At 42.2% G+C, this 20,180-nt stretch overlaps 1 long non-coding RNA gene across 1 annotated transcript in view; it reads right to left on the bottom strand.

The window, feature by feature from the left end:
- Positions 1 to 12,545: 12,545 nt before the first annotated feature.
- The window catches only part of LOC109552190 (uncharacterized), a 300,767-nt gene continuing 293,132 nt past the window's right edge, over positions 12,546 to 20,180 (bottom strand). Inside the window, exon 4 of the long non-coding RNA XR_002178963.3 lies at positions 12,546 to 12,662. This is a non-coding gene — a long non-coding RNA (uncharacterized lncRNA). The remainder of the gene's footprint in view (positions 12,663 to 20,180) is intronic.

Here is a 20,180-nt window from a genome sequence, read left to right as displayed (position 1 = left end):
TCTGGAGAGAGGGCCAAGAAAGCCTTCATTCAGGACTCAGCTAAGTGGAACATATACTGGTTCCAGGATGAGAGAGAAGTCCAAGCATCTTTGGATTTTATTTTTATCCTCTTGGTTTGGGGAGTTTCTTTTAGAGGAAATAATAATTTTCTTCCAAAGATGACAAGATGTTATAGAAAAAGTCCAATGCTCATCTGTGCTTAAGCCTACCACACACGCCACTTACACCATCTGAGACCTGGTTTCCTCATCTGTGATGTGAAGGGATTAAATGTATCCATCCATCCATCTAGCCATCCAACCACTTATCCTGCTAGTATTTCCTGAGCGCCTAGAACATTCAGGCATCCCTGAATGAAAGACAGTGTTCGGCTTCCAAGAACTGATTATCAGGGAAGAGAATACTGTGGGGGAGGTTAAGAGCACAATTTCTGGAATTAGATTCCCTGCTCCCTGCTCTTATGAGCTGTGGACACTTGGATAAGTTCCTTTACCTCTCTAAACTGTTTCTTTATATTTAAAATGAGGATATTAATATAATATCATAAGATGACTGTAAAGGTTAAACAAGATAATACCTACCAAGCACACTGCCTGGCAGAAAAATCCATATGAGCTGCTAAGTTATTATTGGTAAATGTGTTTAAATTGCTCTAATATAGCTACATAAGTGATGCCTGAGGAACACTAAGAAGGGAGCCATTAAGTCCTTCTGGGACAGACTGGAAGAGGGCAGGAGAATTTCAGAGGAGGTGATGCTGAGGTGGATTTTGTAGGATGAGTAGAATTTTACAACACAGAAAGGGAAGTAGGATAGTGAGGGCAGAGGAGGCCATATGTGAAAATTCACAAAGAATGAACAGTAATGTTTTAAGGCTAAATTATTGATACATGCAGGGAATGTGACTCAGTCATATCAGCAAGGAGTTTTTTGTTCCTTTACATTTCTACCCCTCTCTCTTTTGTAGTTATTTTATTCATCCTAACACTAGATGCCCCTCATGGTCACAGAGCAGATGCCAACTACCAAGGTTACATGCTTCCCAAGTAACATCTAAGGAAGAAAGAAAGCCTGCTTCTGAGACCATCCAACAAGAGTCCTGGGCTTTATGATGACCAACCCACACCAGAACCAATCTCTATGGCTAGAGAAGGACGTGGGCCAATTGACTTAGGTCTGGGACATCTCAACCGATCACTGTGATAGCAGGTATGAGGTCCTCCTTTTGGCTTAGACTAACCAGGGCCACTTTTGAAACTGGACAGCCAGTCTTTGTAAACCATGTGGCTGCTACACTAAGGGGGAGAAATGGGATGGATGTAGAAATGTCGACCACATGATTCATTCCAGAACACTCTTAGCCACGCTTTAGAGTTTGGAGTTTACACTGTGGACAACACGCAAAGACCCACATTTTAGAAATAATTCTCGAGGCAGTTTGGGGACAAATTGTGGCAAGGAGGCTAGTTCACACCTAGTTCATCTCTTGGTTCCCTATAGAGTAAAGATCCTAACTCCCCTGGGCAAACAGGTATTCTAAGTATACACTACGACTCTCAGAAACCTCACTTCTCAGGTTGAATTTCAACTCAGAGCATTGAACTGCTCACAACCCCAAGCTGCTGATAGTAATGGGGCAATAGCTGTTATGAAATTCAGTGTGTTCTGAATCACTTCAAATTCTCGGCATTCTAAGTCTTATCCTGAAAACTACTTCCAGGACACATGAGAGCCACATGAGAGAATCTGCTAGAGGCAGCAGAGGGGAGGATATGGGAGCTAGGGCTCTAGAACTAAACAGGTTCCCTAGAAGTGACATAACCTTGTGGGTCTGACCACTCCTCTGTACAGCAAAGCAGGAATAGTCCTAACCTCACCCAGTTAGCACGTATTTATCAGCACTGACTATGTACCAGGCCCTGTGCTAAAGCTCAGGAGAGAAGCTACAGAGCAAACATGTGTCACATGCTTAGCAGAGTTCCTCACAGAGCTGGGGAGTGAAAAGCAGGGGACAGACCCCTCTAGGACACCAGGTGAATGGGAACCTCTGGTGACCAGGAAGACAAGCTTTGAACACCTCTCGCGTTAACAATCATGAAGATTCAAGGATTTTCCATATCCTCAGAGGTCATGGCCAGAAGGCACAGTGGTCACAGATAGAGGTCACTGGCATTTATTTGCTCCCCTGGTAAAAAGAAAAAGATTCAGTGTTCCTCACTGCTCCCCTAACTCTGGAGTGATCCTAGAAATCCTTTGATTTGAAACCCACCATCATGTCACCAATATAGTTCCAACAATACCCAAAGAAGGATCTTTCTCACTTAAGAAAATCAAAACAGTCTGGATTTGTCTGTCCTTTCAACTCAGGGCTGAAATGATGTATTCAGGGTAACATGTTTCAAGAGAATTTGTACAGACTCGCATTTCAAAATCAGACTAATTTCCTGCTGTGCTGGCATCACTGCAGTACTCCCTTGGTGGTGTTTCAGATGATGGCCTTGCCTCCACCCCCAAAGCTCTGATGAGAAAGCCTTGGAGATAAACCAGCCCCATGCAACATGGCATGCAGAGAGGCTTCCTTCCAGAGAAGAGTGCATCTCTGTTCAAGGGGGAGGAGGCTCGCACATACAGTTTCCCCTCCAAATACTACAGCTAGAGGGAATATGGCTTAAATTGCTATAATTTGTGATAGGAAATGAATATGTATTTTTACTGCAGTACTCATTATACAGAGTACAACTAGTTTTGCTTAAAGCAATCCCTGTGTCACTTGATATGAATGTTATATTGTATTTTGCGATACACAACTTCTTGAAAAAATATTTTACAAAGAGATTAATAATGGAGAGGTTTAACGTATGCTTCTAGCACTCATTGATGGAACCAGTCTATGTCCATCTTTCTCCCTGGAGCCAGTTTGACACTGGGCTGACCCATTCGTGACAACGCTTTGCAAAAGAAGGCTTTCGTGCCCTACCTCATGTATACTCTGGTTAAAGCATGGAGCCTAAAATTGAATGAGAGAACTCATGGAAAGCAGCAACCAACTTAAGACAACACTTTTATACCAGAGTAATGGAAGGACAATGGCATTCTCATTAGAATAAAATGATGAGATGAATCAGTTCCTCAAGTAGGTGCAAATTAGAACACAGGGAAAAAATTCATGTGAGGCAATATCTGGGACTTTCCAATCACAGCATTTGTCAGCCTCAACTTCCTTCTCTTGCTGGAACTACCCTGTCCATAGCCCCAGCTCAGGTAAGCAGTACCAGCCCCTGAGGGCTACTGGTTGGAGCAGTGGTGGCCACCGAACCAAGGTGGGCCCATTTACATCCTGGCCAGAGACCGTCAAGATGGCCTGGTACAATGGGATCTGCCTGTTAGCCAAGAGGTTGTCTCCTTTCTCAGTAGAAACTGGAAAATTCTTAGAGACTTGGAGAGTGGGTGGTGAGTGGAGGGGAAGCTGCTGTTTCCCTCAGCAGCAGAGTACCAGACTGAAGACGCACTTTGTTTAAGTAACAACCCTTCTTCACTCTCAGTCTTTTGGTCAGGCTCACTGAATCCTTGCTCCAGAGGTGGGCATGTGACCTAGTCCTGGCCAGTAAGAGTCCCACAGCCCTCTGGCCATACTGATTGGTTCCAGATGGACACATGACCCAAGTCTGAGGCTTTGGTTAAAACTATTAGGAAAAGAACTTCTCTTCCACTAGGATAAGTACATCTGGGGTTTTTAGGGTTTCAGTGAGTGAAGGGAGCCTGTCTGAGCACTAAGCCAACACAGACGAAATATGGAGAAGTAGATTCTGGTTAATATCATTTGAGATCCGGATCTAACCATTTCTGAAGCTTACAGAGCTATGGACTTTATTTTTTTTAATTAACTAATTTATTTATTATTTTGGTTGCACTGGGTCTTTGTCGCTGTGCATGGGTTTTCTCTAGTTGCGGCAAGAGGGGGTTACTCTTTGTTGCGGTGCGTGGGCTTCTCATTGCGGTGGCTTCTCTTGTTGTGGAGCACGGGCTCTAGGTGCACGGGCTTCAGTAGTTGTGGCACGCGGGCTCAGTAGTTGTGGCTTGTGGGCTCTAGAGCTCAGGCTCAGTAGTTGTGGCGCACGGGCTTAGGTGCTCCGCAGCATGCGGATTCTTCCCAGACCAGGGCTCGAACCCATGTCCCCTGCATTGGCAGACACGTTCTTAACCACTGTGCCACCAGGGAAGCCCAGAGCTATGGATTTTAAACAAAAATTTTTAAACAAACTTTTAATTTTATAATAGATTTACAGATAAGTTGTAAGGATTATACAGAGAATTCCTTTATACCCCACACCCAGTTTCTCCTATTATTAACATCTCACAGTAGTATAATACATTACACTAATAAGCCAATATTAATATGTTATTAACTGAAGTCCATGCTTTATCTAGATTTCCTTAGTTTTTACTTAATGTTCCTTTTTTCTCTTCCAGCATCCTATCCAGGATACCATATTACATTTAGTCATCATGTTTCCTTAGGGTCCTCTAAACTATGACTGTTTCTCAGACTTGCCTTGGTTTTGGTCACCTTGACAGTTGTGGGGATTACTGGTCAGATAGTGTGTAGAATGTTCCACAGTTGGGGTTTCTGATATTTATCTCATGACTAGACTGGGACATGGGTTTGCAGGAGAAAGACCACATGGTAAAGTCCTATTTTCATCACATCATATCAAGGGTACATGCTATCAACTTATCTTTGTTGACTTATTATTATTGACGCTAATCTTAATCACCTCGCTGAAGTAGTATTTTTAGATTTCTCAAAAAAACAGTTACTCTTTTTTCCTTTTCCATACTGCACTCTTTGGAAGAAAGTCATTTTGTGCAGCTCACACTTATTGCATGGGATGTTATGTTCCACCTCTTGTGGACAGAGTATCTACATAAATTATTTGGAATTATTCTGCATAAGCGACTTGTCTATTCTGCCTTATTTATTTATTTATTTAATCACTTCTTTATGTTAGTAGGGACTCATTTTATACTTTGACTTTTTTGTTTTGTTTTTGTTTTTTGTATAGTATAATCTCATTTTCAAAATTATCTGTTTGAGTATATATCATGGAACACTAACTACATGCTAGCAGTTTGATAAACATACTCTACCTAGGCCATATAATATACTCTTATATAAGTGTTTGTAATTGCATGAACAGAGCTCTGGGAAATACACACCAAAATATTGGAGAGTAGAAGTGATGTTTGAGGGAGCAAGGAAAGACCAGCTTTACTTTATACACTTCTCCATGAGTTGGTTTATAATGACATGTATTATTTTATAATTTAAAAAGAAGACCATCTGAAGAAACTGAGTACCAGTCTTATTTCCATGGAAAACTTTCCATTTTCATTTTTAACTTCTCACAGAATGACTTCCTTTGGATTCGGGGCATGCGCTAACTTCCACGGTTGTCCTGTCTAAGGAATTCTTTCTCGGCTACTACAGAAAATATTATGAGTGTTCGTGCCATCCAGAAAGCAGAGGACTGTGATGCTTTCTTTTTTTCCTTTGGTTTTTAATTCCATCCTTTATTTATTTTGTGGCTCAAATTGTTCCATTTTTGATCATTGTGACTTTTTCAGTTGCCTCCTGTGTCCCTTTGATATACCTCAGAATGCGTGTGGGTTTGTGTGTCTTGTCTTATGAGCACTTTCTTACTTTCTGGTACCATAAGATGTTCCAGGCTCATTATTGTATATTCTCTGCCTCAGTTCTAGAATTAGTCATTTCTTCAAGGAGCTCTGGTTTCTTTTATTAGAGCATGATATTAGAAACAAAAATCTGGGCATTGGGTGTAGCTGTGGATTTTTTAATTACGTGAGCCAATTTATCCAACCTTTTTTTCTTCCCTTAAGTCTACTTTATTTGAATTTTCTGCCACTTGAGATAAGAAAATAAATTAATAGAGATGCAAAAATATAAAACAGAGCTCAACCATCTCCCCTCACCGTATCAATTTCAATAAGTAACAGCCCTCATCTAAATCGTCTCTTTACACCTCAGGCAGTCTTCTCCCGATCATCTTGGTGGATGACTGGGATATGGGTTTGAGGACAGAGCCAGAGCATTTCACAAACAATGAGCTTGCTCTGCGACTTGCCTAGCTCTCTCATGCATTTCTCTCTGCTTTCTCAATCTTCCATCTCATGAGACTGTGTTCTACATTTTGTTTTCCCCTTCCCTTATTTTGGCTATCTCGGTCCAAGCCCCTCACACCAGCGCTGGCTTGGAAATCTGGTCCAGCGTGGCACAGAGGCAAACACTGCATGATTCTTGCTCTCATTTATAAGCTGGCAAGGCAGGGTGCCTGCCACACGGTGCAATTCATGTCACCATGTTCAGTTCCCTGAGTGAGGCCCCCATCCCTTAAAAGGTTATATTACAGGTTTCTTAAAAACTTAAAAACCTTTCACTGGTGGGACCTTCTCTCACACCATCCTGTTCTTTTCCTTCATCAAACAAATTTGCAATTATGCATTTATTTTTGTCTGTTTGTTCAATGCTTATACCCCTCAGTACACTATGAATCCCACCAGAGAAGAGGAGGGTGTGTTTTACTCTCTATTCTACTCCCAGTCCTACCCAGTACAATGCTTGGCACATGAAGGGCACCCGTAAATATTTGCTGAACGCACATATGAGTGAGTGAATGAAAGCTCAATCCTGGACCCACGGTCTTCTTACTATCTTAGGATCTGGAGATATGCCTTACCATGGAATATGAGAGAAAGATGTCAAGGTGACCCAGTTGAGGGAGTAAATGATACCATCTAGAGTACAAGAGAGGGTTAGAACAGCTACCAGGGACAAGGCATTTGAGTGAGGCCTTGGAGATGACTGGGGTTCACCAGGCAGACGAAGGAGCAGGGGTGGGAGCTCTGGGAAGGGCTCCAGACAGCCTGCTGACTGTGAGCAAAGACGCGGAGGTGTCACAGGGTTTGCATTAAGATGAGAGGCCTGGAATAGCCCCAGGGTGAAGGCAATGGCGCAGGGCCTGGGTGGCAAGGACGAGCCACTGGGGAGTATAGAGCGTGGAAGTAAGTATTCTGATCTGGGTTTCAGAGGATTATTCTGGCAGATGGAGGGAGGGACGGAGAACGGAGGCAGGAGGCAGGGAACCTGCCTGGGGCAGCTGTGCTGGACCCAGCGCCCTGGGGATGGAGGGTGAACACGTGGGCCGAGAGTCAGCGAGTCTGCGCATTCCTGAGCAGTGTTTCCTGACTGAGCTGGCACACACAAGGGCAGCTCCTGCAGCTTGCTGTGCACACCTCGCCCAGCTCTGTGTTCTGTGATTCTATGCTGAAAGCTTGAATTCGACCACGGTAGGAGTAATTACGCCACAGAAATTGGCAAGCACTCGAGGCTTTATTTTTTTCTGGAAGGGCAGCATACTACTGTCAGAAAATCAGTTAGCAATTCTGGAGCAAAGAAAAGAAAAGGTATTTGTGCTTTGCAGTCTGTCCTTTCCTATTGGGTCGTTTCCTAAGTGTGTCTGTAGTGGTGGGGAATCTTGAGTAACCTGGCTGCACAAGAGAAGCTTGGGCCTCATCATCATGAGAAGAAAAAAACAAGGTCTGTCTTCTTAGGAAATAGGACACAATCAGAATTTAATTCACCAAGCCTGTCTGCTTAATATTTTTTTGCATTTAAATATAATTTATAACTAATAGCTCCCCTTATTCTGATAGAGAGGGAGGGGAGAAAGAGAGAAAGAGAATGTGAGAGAGAGAGGCATAGAGAGATGTAGAGAGAACAAGAAAAAAAATGAGGGAAAGGAAGAGTGAGAAAGGACAGATAAAAGAGAGAACAAGGGAAAGAAAGGAGGCAGGCAGGCTGCTGTCCCCATCGCTCTGAATTATACACAGCATCACTGAAGCTCTCCAATCGTTAAAATGACACAGCAGCCACGTACGATGAGGTCATTCTATATGCCACTTGCAGCGTATTGCTTAAACTCCAGATAATCGGTGCTATTAATATGCTCCATTTTACAGATGAGAAAACTGAGGCCGGGCCACAGAGGTAAATAGCTTGCCTCAGTCACCCTCTTAATAAGTCCAGAGCCAGGTTTGGAGGGGGAATTTGAACCCAATCTGTATAACCCCATGGCCTGCTCTCTTAGCTACTATACAGTAAGGTTTTTACTCCAAACAAAGAAATGCGGGGTTCTCAGTGAATTCATCTGAACACCCACTCTGGGCACAGTGCCTGTGGTCAAGAAATGGCCCACAGTGCATCTATAGGCAAAATGAATGACAAGGTGGGAGTTTGGGGACAACACTCAAGGCCCAGCTGCTGGGAGTCCCTTGAGACTGGGCACCGTGTCTTTCCACCTTTACACCCCTGGTACCTAGCAGGGATCCTGGCTCAATGCACATTGACTCAGTGAACAGTGTGAACTTGTATTTACAGGATGGATTAGTCCTCAGCTGAGCCAAGGTTTGCTGTATGTGAGGAATAGAGAAGTAGCAGACTGGAGTAGACCGTCACTGGTTGCATCTATCTGGACACACTTCCAAGCCCTACAGGGACTGTTTGTCACCAGGTGCCCTCTACTTCGGCTTTAAAGTCCAGATTACAGTAATGACTCCATTACGAGTGAGTTACAAATCTTCTGATGGATTTAGATGGTTATGGACAAAGCTTGTTCACAGGGGAATCGTAAAGGAGGGTGGGTTGAGGGGTGTTTGCAAACCCTGATTCTTTGGCCAAATGGAGACAATAACTAACAGAATGGCAAAAGTAGTTTTGGGTGATTTTAAGACAAATATTCCATCTGAACCATCTTTTACTCACTCTACTTCTTTGCCTTCTCCATGCAATCGGCCACCATGTCTTACGTGTGTGTAAAATACTTCCTACAGCCACCCTTTCCTTCTGTTTCCACTGCCTTGCACCGAAATCAAGCCATGGCCTGAAGCCCATATTTTCTCAAAAGCTCCCTTAGAAATCACTAGTGCCGATCCCTCATTAGAGAGACAGGAAAAGTGAGCCCCGTGGGATGGAAGACTTTCCTGAGATGACAGGTTAGAGCAGAGTTAGCGCCACTACCAAGCATTTTCACTCCCAAGTTTATTATTTTCAAATGTATCAGCCAAGGTTCTCGACTGTAAGCCACAGAAACTGACCCTGATGATCTTAAGTGAAAGGAGATTTCGTGCAAGTATATCAGAATTGCAAGAGGAGAAAGGTCAGCCTCTGAGAACAGGCAGGAGTCAAAGGAGACTTGACAACCAGGGCTACAGTCATGCTGCCACAGTCTGGTCAGGACATGCTGCCCCTGCACTGCTGCTCCTGTCGCACTGCAAAGGTGATGCTCTAACCACCATCTGTCCCCTTCCTGGCACCAAATCTTTGAGGCAGTGCAGTGGGAAGTAGACACTAGAGAGATCCCCAGAACCAGACATTCAATGGAGCAGTGGCCCTTTCTCATACGGATATGGGCAAGAGGGGAAAGGCTATAGGAAGGGAGTGGGTGCTGGCAGTCAGAACACCAGGAAATGTTTTAAACACTGAACTTCCCCTGCATGGGTCACTCTTTCCAAATGAAACTTCTGCCTTTGTTTTTCAAGTGTACTTTGAGCCCACCTGTCAGATGACTTTACACGCCTTACAACAGGTGGCTCCAGTGGTATAAAGGTAAAACTGCATTAACCAGCATTCAAAGCCTGCTTCGTGCCCTCCCCACTTTATGCTCATCCCCAGAAGGACTGCACCATAGCTCTCCTCAAGTCATATTCTCTACTTCAGTTAGGATGGTGTAACGGTTGTCACTTCTTCTCAACTTCGCCTCTTTACTCGTGCTGTTCTCTTTACCTGGAATGCTCCCCCTTAGCTCCCGGCAACATCCAAATTTTACCTGTGATTCAAGGGTCAGTTCAAGTTCTACCTTTTACAAGACCTTCCTGAACAGTCTAATCAATACAGATGTCGCCTCTGAACCCTGACCTTTATCTCTCCCATACTCTCTCAAACTTTGGTGCCTGACTCAGAGAAGGCACTCAACATATATCTGCTGAATGAATGAACTGAATCTTTACTCACCCTTCAAGGCCTTGCTCAACTGTCATTACCTCTTAAAAGCTTTTCCTGACTCCCAGGAAAAGCTCCTTTGAATTCCATAGTATTTTGTCTATAGCTGCACTGTAATACTTATCACCATGCCTACTAATCATTTGCTTATCAGCTTCCATTAAACCATAAGCCTCCCATGAATGAGAATTGCTTCTTATTCTTTTTTGTACATATTGTATCCGGCACATACTACACCTGAGCTGTCCAATATGGTAGTCACTAGATATGTTTGGCTATTTAAATTGTTGTTAATGGAAATGAAATGCGATGGACCTAGAGTCTGTCAGACAGAGTGAAGTAAGTCAAAAAGAGAAAAACAAATACCATATGCTAACACATATATATGGAATCTAAAAAAAAAAAAAGGTTCTGAAGAACCTAGGGACAGGACAAGAATAAAGATGCAGAGAATGGACTTGAGGACGTGGGGAGGGAGAAGGGTAAGCTGGGACGAAGTGAGAGAGTGGCATGGACATATATACACTACCAAATGTAAAATAGCTAGTGGGAAGCAGCCGCATAGCACAGGGAGATCAGGTACTTTGTGACCACCTAGAGGGGTGGGATAGGGAGGGTGGGAGGGAGACACCAGAGGGAGGAGATATGGGGATATATGTATATGTATAGCTGATTCACTTTGTTATACAGCAGAAACTAACACACCATTGTAAAGCAATTATACTCCAATAAAGATGTTAAAAATTAAGTAATTTAAAAATGTAAAAAAAAAAAGAAAATGAAATAAAAATTCAGTTCCTCACTTGCAGTAGCCACATTTTAAGTTCTCAACAGCCACAGCGGCTAGAGGCTACAGCATTAGATAATGCAGATATAGAACATTTTCATCATCACAGACCCTTCTAATGGACAGCACTGTGCCAGGCATTCACTACATAATAAAATTAAACTTCGTTTGAGATGCATTGTGCTAAATGTTTTGTGTACATTATCTCATTTAATTCTGAGAACAATACTCAGACGGTAATAATAGGATTATCCCCATTTTAAATGAGGAAACCGAGGCACAGAAAGGTTAAATGTTTTGGCCAAAGTCATACAACTAGCAGACAGCTGGGCCAGATTTTCCTATTCCCATAGGCAAATCTACACCCCGTAATCACTGTACTATGTCTCTTTTGTTCAAGGAAGTACAGTGTAGTGTAAATAAAATGGACTCACGTGTCCAAATTCAAATTCTAACTCCCCCACATGCTAACTGTGAGACCCTGGAAAAGTTAATCATTTTCTTCCTAAAATGGGGAAAGGCATAGTTATTTTCCAGGGTCATTGTGAAGACTGAACGAATAATGTGTATGGTGGGCCCCATGTAGTGCCCAGCACATAGTAGGTTTCCAGTGAATACTAGCCATGTTCTTACTCAATGTTTTACCTCCTAGGGTACCAAGAAATTCTTAGTTGAGTTACAAGCACACAGTGAGCCTTGATAAGTATTATTTTAAATGACTGATATTTACTCTGAGATATTACCCTTCGCTCCTTCCCAGTAATTTTTTTCTTTTTTTTTTTTTTTTGCGGTACGCGGGCCTCTCACTGTTGTGGCCTCTCCCGTTGTGGAGCACAGGCTCCGGACGCGCAGGCTCAGCGGCCATGGCTCACGGGCCCAGCCGCTCTGCGGCATGTGGGATCTTCCCAGACCGGGGCACGAACCCGTGTCTCCTGCATTGGCAGGTGGACTCTCAACCACTGCGCCACCAGGGAAGTCCCCCAGTATTTTTTTTAATGTGACTTTTACAAATCCTTTGACTAGCTGTCCACTCAATTTATGTCCTGTTATTACTGTAAGATGATGGGGGTGGAAGGTGGAAATGAATGTTGCCTTCCATAGCTAGGAAACAAGAGCTCTAGCAAAAGGAAGGAAACACCTCAGTCAATGTGAGCAGAGGAAAGTGGTAGAGTTTTAACAGGAGAATTTCAAGCATCAGTATCAGAGGAGGTATAGGGCCACATTTTCTCCTAAATGACTCAGTCCCCTGGGTTGCTTGAAAAAAACCAAACCTACTTCTTACTGACTTGACAAGAGCATGTAGTGAATAATAAATGCCACAGTTCAGTCAGGCTGTTACCATACCAACTGGAAGGCCAGATGAACAAACATCTGTGAATGAATCAAATTACACAAAATCAAGAAGGAACAGATCTGCTGCAAGTTGTGTGGGTGATAAAAGAAAAGTATGGTTGGGTTTTCAAGGACAAAACACTTGGCCAATATATATGTGTGTGTGTGCATATATATAGTCTCTCCAGGCTCTTTGCATTGCTTTTTCCCTATGTGCTGTTTATTCACATCTCTGGGCCTCTGTTCCTAAATGTTGCAAGGAAAACTCTGAATTGGGAGAGTGTCAGCTGCAAGTAACAGAATATCTACCTCAAACTTGCTTAAATAATGTCAAACTTGGCCAACATTACCAAAAGTCCAGATGTCGACTAAAACTTCAGGTTGATTTGATCTAGTGGTTCCAGCTCTGGTTTCCTGGGGTTCTCTCGGATCCCCTTTTCTCCGTGTGTGTTGGCTTTATCTGCAGGCTGAAAAGGAGGGGGGCTGTCATTCTCCTGGGTCTCATATCCATGCACGGCCCTGTGGTAGATTAAACTGTTTCTCAGAAATATACACCCTCCCCATCACTCCCAGGAAGGGTGGACTTGATACTAAGCTTAATCATGTGATTTTCTTTAGCCAATGAAACGTTGGTAGATGTGATGGAGACTAGGCTTGAGATATGCTTGCGTATTTCCTCTGGTGCTCTTACACTGGTGCCACTGTCTTGAGAAGAACACGCTAGCTTACCGGTCCTGGGACGGAATGGGAGACTCTGGTGTAGAACACAAGCTAGCTCAACTGATCCCCAGACCCTAATTAGTGAGCCCAGCCAATGTCAGGAGAACTGAATTGCAACAAGCAAGGCCTAGATCACTAAATAGATGCTTATCACTCTCTGGTACTGAGATTGTGTGGGATTTTGCTGTGCATATTTTTGTGGCAATAGCTAACTGATAGAATAACACCCAGATCAGAAGAGAGAATCTCTTCTGAAATTTTTCCCATAAGATTCAGACAAAGTTGTCTCATAAACTCCCCAGAAAACCTCTCCCAGCATCTCACTGGCCTAAGTTGGGTCACATGCCCAATTACTGGCAAGGGGGATGGGTTTACCCATAGAAAATAAGGCATTTTCCTGGAGGACAGCCTATCCCTAGCACACGGGTCACTTGGGGAAGGGATGGATATATGAATAAAATCAGAGATCTGTTTAAAGGAGGAAATGGGTGGTAAGATGGCAACGCTCTCTATCCCCACCTCTCTCTGGCCTCAATTCAAGTCCTGACTCATCTATGAAAACTACCAGAGCCCCCTAACCCACCTTGTTTGCTTCTTCCTATTGAGTCCAAACTGGAATGTTCTCTTAGTACAGAAACGAGTATTTGCACATTACTTCTTAGGCAGCATCAAGAGTTTTTCCCTCAACCACTGAATTTTGGTCTCAATCCAAGTATATCAAAGTGGTTGAAATTTCAGAGTCTGTGGTCACATCTGGGTTCAAGTGCTGGACCCACCATTTACCAGCTTTGTGACCTAAGGAAAGTTATTTACCCCTTCTATGCCTCAATTTCCTCACATGTAAAATGGGCCAATAATAGTATTGCCTTTACAGGTTTGGGGTGAATGCATCAGTTAGTAAATATTAGTGGGTTTTTTCCTGTTAGAAAAATTGAGAAAATTGTTCAATGGTAATCATTCAAAGTTAGGGGAGTATTAAAATTGCCTAGTCAGATGATGTCAATGAAATATTCTTTCAAAGTCAAGAGGCACGTGTCCTCTCAGGAAAGCAAAATAGAGAATTCTATAGTCAACAGGGAAAGAAGACATAGGCTGTGAGCTTATCAACAATCCTGGTGGAGCCATTAGTTCCATATTTGACAGGCCCCTTTTGGTGGCTGGTAATGAAAATCTGCTTTAGCTAGGTTAGGCAAGAAGGGAGGGTCACCCACATAGGACAGAGACCATCTCATGGACTCTTGGGGAAGGAATGCTGAGACCAGAACCAGAGCCTAGAGCCATTGGAATGCTTTGCTTTTTTCTCTTGAATATCTCAGAGAGCTGCTTCACTCTACTTCGTCTCTGCAGACCATCTCTCTCTGCTCTCTATCTTCAGGTCATAATTTGGTTTCTCCATTTTTTTCATGTCATACTTCTAATCGCCCTCAGAGATTGACCTCCTGTCTCTAAGTGCCATTTCCAAATTCTGGGAATAAGACACTCTTTGGCCTCATTTGAACCAGATGTCCCCCCATCCACAACGCTAGTGCCAACCTGGATGCCAGGCACACACATTTGAAGAATGGGTGCCATTCCCTGAGAAAGGGAGAACTGTAATTTGGGCACACACTTCAAAAAGATCCCAATAATTTATTTGTCCTATTTAAAAATGGTAATTCCTGCCCAAGCTGCAAACCACCCCAGTCCCTATAATTCTTATACAGGAAGCCTGGAGAATGATGTGCAATTTGGTACGTTTAGAAAGGTCTCCAGATGATTCTAATGATTAACAAATTTAAGGAAGCTTTTTGTTGGAACATTCACAATATGGTGAAAAGAAGGAAAATAAGAATTATAAAAAAGAGGTTAAGATTGGATTTTTCAACCTCGACAAGTAAGACCAAGAATCTTTGAGCACACAGAAGACTCAACCACAGGTAATATCCAGTTGTTTTTTTGCCTCCACGAAGTGCAGTACAAAAGCATGAGGTTACATATAAGGAAACATTTCTTAATAGCAAAAGAGTTGTTAAAAAATAGAACTCTGTGTCTCTGGGGCAGACTCAATGTGCCTGAGGATGCATAAGTAGGCCAGCTGACTATTCAGAATGCTATTCAATACAGAGTCTATGATCCCAGGGTCAGGATCAGAATCAAACCAGGCTCAGAAACAGAAACCCAGATGGGACTCAAGTTACCCAGAGAAGGAAAGAAGTGAGGGAAATGGTTCATTCTAATCTTCTCTGATCCATCTACTGGGGGCAAATTGTATACTCAACTCCTTTAAAGGATGGGGGCCAAGATATCTATGTGGGTTCATTTCATAAACAAAGAAGGTGGTAGTGGCCCGAATCCCATCTCCTCTGCACCTCCCAGTCTTGGTCCCAAGGCAAGATGCTTTTATGGTCCACACAGATGGAACCTGGTAATTGATGTGATGTTGATGGTTACCATCAGGATGTTGGCTTGGACCTTACTAAGGCTTCAGGTGCTTGCATGAAGAGGGGAAGCCAGGCGTGGAATCAGGTCTAAATAATCATCTAATCAAGCAGACTAAGACTAGGGCTAAATCTGCTGATTCTTATTTCTCTCTTTCTTCATCATCAGAGGGCAATCTATACCATGGTCTGAATGTTTTGCTGCCTCCAAATTCATATGTTGAAATTCTAATGCCCAGTGTGGTTGTATTAGGAGGTGGGCCTTTCGGAGGTAATTAGGTCATGAGGGCAGAGCCCTCAGGAATGAGATTAATGCCCTTATAAAAGAGGCCCAGAGATTGGTTCAAGATGGCAAAGTAGAAGGATGTGCTCTCACTCCCTCTTACAAGAACACCGGAATCACAACTAACTGCTGAACAACTCACCAAAAAAGATACCCCACATCCAAAGACAGAGGAGAAGTCACAATGAGATGGTAGGCGGGGTGCAATCACAATAAAATCAAATCCCGTAACTGCTGGGTGGGTGACTCACAAACCGGAGAACCCTTATACCATAGAAGTCCACCCACTGGAGTGAAGGTTCTGAGCCCCAGGTCAGGCTTCCGAACCTGGGGGTCCGGCAACGGGAGAAGAAATTCTTGAGAATCAGATTTTGAACACTAGAGGGATTTGATTGCAGGACATCAACAGGACTGGGGGAGACAGAGACTCCACTCTTGATGGGCACACACAAAGTAGTGTGCACATCGGGACCCAGGGGAAGGAGAAGTGACCCTATAGGAGACTGGACCAGACCTACCTGCTAGTGTTGGAGGGTCTCCTGCAGAGGTGGGGGGTGGATCACTCTCACCAGGAAGACAAGGACACTGGCAGCAGAGGTTCTGGAAAGTACTTCTTGCCATGAGCCTTCCCAGAGTCTGCCATTAGCCCCACCAAAGAGCCCGGGTAGGCTCCAGTGTTGGGTCGCCTCAGGCCAAACAACCAACAGGGAGGGAACCCAGCCCCACCCATCAGCAGACAAGCAGATTAAAGTTTTACTGAGCTCTACCCACAAGTGCAACAGCCAGCTCTACCCACCACCAGTCCCTCCCATCAGGAAACCTGCAGAAGCCTCTTAGATAGCCTCATCTACCAGAGGGCAGTCAGCAGAAGCAAGAAGAACCACAATCCTGCAGCCTGTGGAACAAAAACCACATTCACAGAAAGAGAGACAAGATGAAAAGGCAGAGGCTATGTACCAGAAGAAGGAACAAGATAACACCCCAGGAAAACAACTAAATGAAGTGGAGATAGGCAACTTCCAGAAAAAGAATTCAGAATAATAATAGTGAAGATGATCCAGGACCTCGGAAAAAGAATGGAGGCAAAGATCGAGAAGATGCAAGAAATGTTTAAGACCTAGAAGAATTAAAGAACAAACAAAGAGAGATGAACAATACAATAACTGAAATGAAAAATACACTAGAAGGAATCAATAGCAGAATAACTGAGGCAGAAGAACAGATGAGTGACCTGGAAGACAGAATGGTGGAATTCACTGCTGCCGAACAGAATAAAGGAAAAAGAATGAAAAGAAATGAAGACAGCCTAACATACCACTGGGACAACATTAAACGCACCAACATTTGCATTATAGGGGTTCCAGAAGGAGAAGAGAGAGAGAAAGGACCCGAGAAAATATTTGAAGAGATTATAGTTGAAAACTTCCCTAACATGGGAAAGGAAATAGCCACCCAAGTCCAGGAAGCACAGAGAGTCCCATACAGGATAAACCCAAGGAGAAACACACTGAGACACATAGTAATCAAACTGGCAAAAATTAAAGACAAAGAAAAATTATTGAAAGCAGCAAGGGAAAAGCAACAAATAACATACAAGGGAACTCCCATAAGGTTAACAGCTGATTTCTCAGCAGAAACTCTACAAGCCAGAAGGGAGTGGCATGATATACTTAAAGTGATGAAAGGGAAGAACCTGCAACCAATTTTACTCTGGCCGGCAATGATCTCATTCAGATTTGATGCAGAAATCAAAAGCTTTACAGACAATCAAAAGCTAAGAGAATTCAGCACCACCAAAGCAGCTTTACAACAAATGCTAAAGGAACTTCTCTAAGTGGGAAACACAAGAGAAGTAAAGGACCTACAAAAACAAACCCAAAACAATTAATGAAATGGTAATAGGAACATACATATTGATAATTACCTTAAACGTGAATGGATTAAATGTTCCAACCAAAAGACACAGGCTCATTGAATGGATACAAAAACAAGACCCATATATATGCTGTCTACAAGAGACCCAATTCAGACCTAGGGACACATACAGACTGAAAGTGAGGGGATGGAAAAAGATATTCCATGCAAATGGAAATCAAAAGAAAGCTGGAGTAGCAATACTCATATCAGATAAAATAGACTTTAAAATAAACAATGTTACAAAGAGACAAGGAAGGACACTACATAATGATCAAGGGATCAGTACAAGAAGGAGATATAACAATTATAAATATATATGCACCCAACATAGGTGCACCTTAATACATAAGGAAACTACTAACAGCTATAAAAGAGGAAATCCACATTAACACGATAAGAGTGGGGGACTTTAACACCTCACACACCAATAGACAGATCACACAGACAGAAAATTAATAAGGAAACACAAGCTTTAAATGACACAATAGAACAGATGCATTGAATTGATATTTATAGGACATTCCAACCAAAAACAGCAGATTACACTTTCTTCTCAAGTGCACATGGAACATTCTCCAGGATAGATCACATCTTGGGTCACAAATCAAGCCTCAGTAAATTTAAGAAAACTGAAATCGTATCAAGCATCTTTTCTGACCAAAATGCTATGAGATTAGAAATCGATTACAGGAGAAAAAAATGTAAAAAACACAAAAACATGGAGGCTAAACAATACGTTACTAAATAACCAAGAGAGCACTGAAGAAATCAAAGAGGAAATAAAAAAATACCTAGCGACAAATGACAATGAAAACATGACGATCCAAAACCTATGGGATGCAGGAAAAGTAGTTCTAAGAGGGAAGCTTATAGTAATACAAGCCTACCTTAAGAAACAAGAAAAATCTCAAATAAACAATCTAACCTTACACCTAAAGGAACTAGAGACAGAAGAACAAACAAAACCCAAAGTTAGTAGAAGGAAAGAAATCTTAAAGATCAGAGCACAAATAAATGAAATAGAAACAAAGAAAACAATAGCAAAGATCAATAAAACTAAAAGCTGGTTCTTTGAGAAGATCAACAAAATTGATAAACCTTTAGCCAGACTAATCAAGAAAAAAATGGCAAGGACTCAAATCAATAAAATTAGAAATGAAAAAGGAGAAGTTACAACGGACCGTGCAGAAATACAAAGCATCCTAATAGACTACGGCAAGCAACTCTATGCCAATAAAATGGACAACCTGGAAGAAATCCTTAGAAAGGTATAACCTTCCAAGACTGAACCAGGAAGAAATAGAATATATGAACAGATCAATCACAAGTAATGAAATTGAAACTGGGATTAAAAATCTTCCAACAAACAATAGTCCTGGATAGATGGCTTCACAGGTGAATTCTATCAAACATTTAGAGAAGAGCTAACACCCATCCTTCTCAAACTCTTCCAAAAAATTGCAGAGGAAGGAAAACTCCCAAACTCATTCTATGAGGCCACCATCACCCTGATACCAAAACCAGACAAAGATACTACAAAAAAAGAAAGTTACAGACCAATAACACTGATGAATATAGATGCAAAAATCCTCAACAAAATACTAGCAAACAGAATCCAACAACACATTAAAAGGATCATACACCATGATCAAGTGGGATTTATCCCAGGGATGCAAGGATTCTTCAATATACACGAATCAATCAATGTGAAACACCATATTAACAAATTGAAGGAGAAAAACCATATGATCATCTCAGTAGATGCAGAGAAAGCTTTTGACAAAATTCAACACCCATTTATGATAAAAACTCTCCAGAAAGTGGGCATAGAGGGAACCTACCTCAACATAATAAAGACCATATATGACAAACCCACAGCAAACATCATCTCAATGGTGAAAAACTGAAAGCATTTCCTCTAAGATCAGTAACAAGATAAGGATGTCCACTATTATTCAACATAGTTTTGGAAGTCCTAGCATGGCAAACAGAGAAGAAAAAAAATAAAAGGAATACAAATTGGAAAAGAAGAAGTAAAATTGTCACTGTCTGCAGATGACATGACACTGTACATAGAGAATCCTAAGGATGCTACCAGAAAACTGCTAGAGCTAATCAATGAATTTGGTAAAGTTGCAGGATACAAAATTAATGCACAGAAATCTCTTGCATTCCTATATACTAACGATGAAAAATCTGAAAGAGAAATTAAGGAAACACTCCCCTTTACCACTGCAACAAAAGAATAAAATACCTAAGAATAAACCTATCTAGGGAGACAAAAGACCTGTATGCAGAAAACTATAAGACACTGATGAAAGAAATTAAAGATGATACCAACAGATGGAGAGATACACCATGTTCTTGGATTGGAAGAATCAACATTGTGAAAAATGACTGGAACCCAAAGCAATCTACAGATTCAATGCAATCCCTATCAAATTGCCAATGGCATTATTTACAGAACTAGAACAAAAAAATCTTAAAATTTGTATGGAAACACAAAAGAACCCGAGGAGCCAAAGCAGTCTTGGGGGAAAAAAACGGAGCTGGAGGAATCAGACTCCCTGGCTTCAGACTATACTACAAAGCTACAGTAATCCAGACAGTATGGTACTGGCACAAAAACAGAAATATAGATCAATGGA

Source organism: Tursiops truncatus, chromosome 10 (genome assembly GCF_011762595.2).
Source record: "Tursiops truncatus isolate mTurTru1 chromosome 10, mTurTru1.mat.Y, whole genome shotgun sequence".
Lineage (NCBI taxonomy): Eukaryota > Metazoa > Chordata > Mammalia > Artiodactyla > Delphinidae > Tursiops > Tursiops truncatus.
The sequence above is the reverse complement of the archived record's forward strand: the minus strand, read 5'-3'. Positions and strand labels throughout refer to the sequence as shown.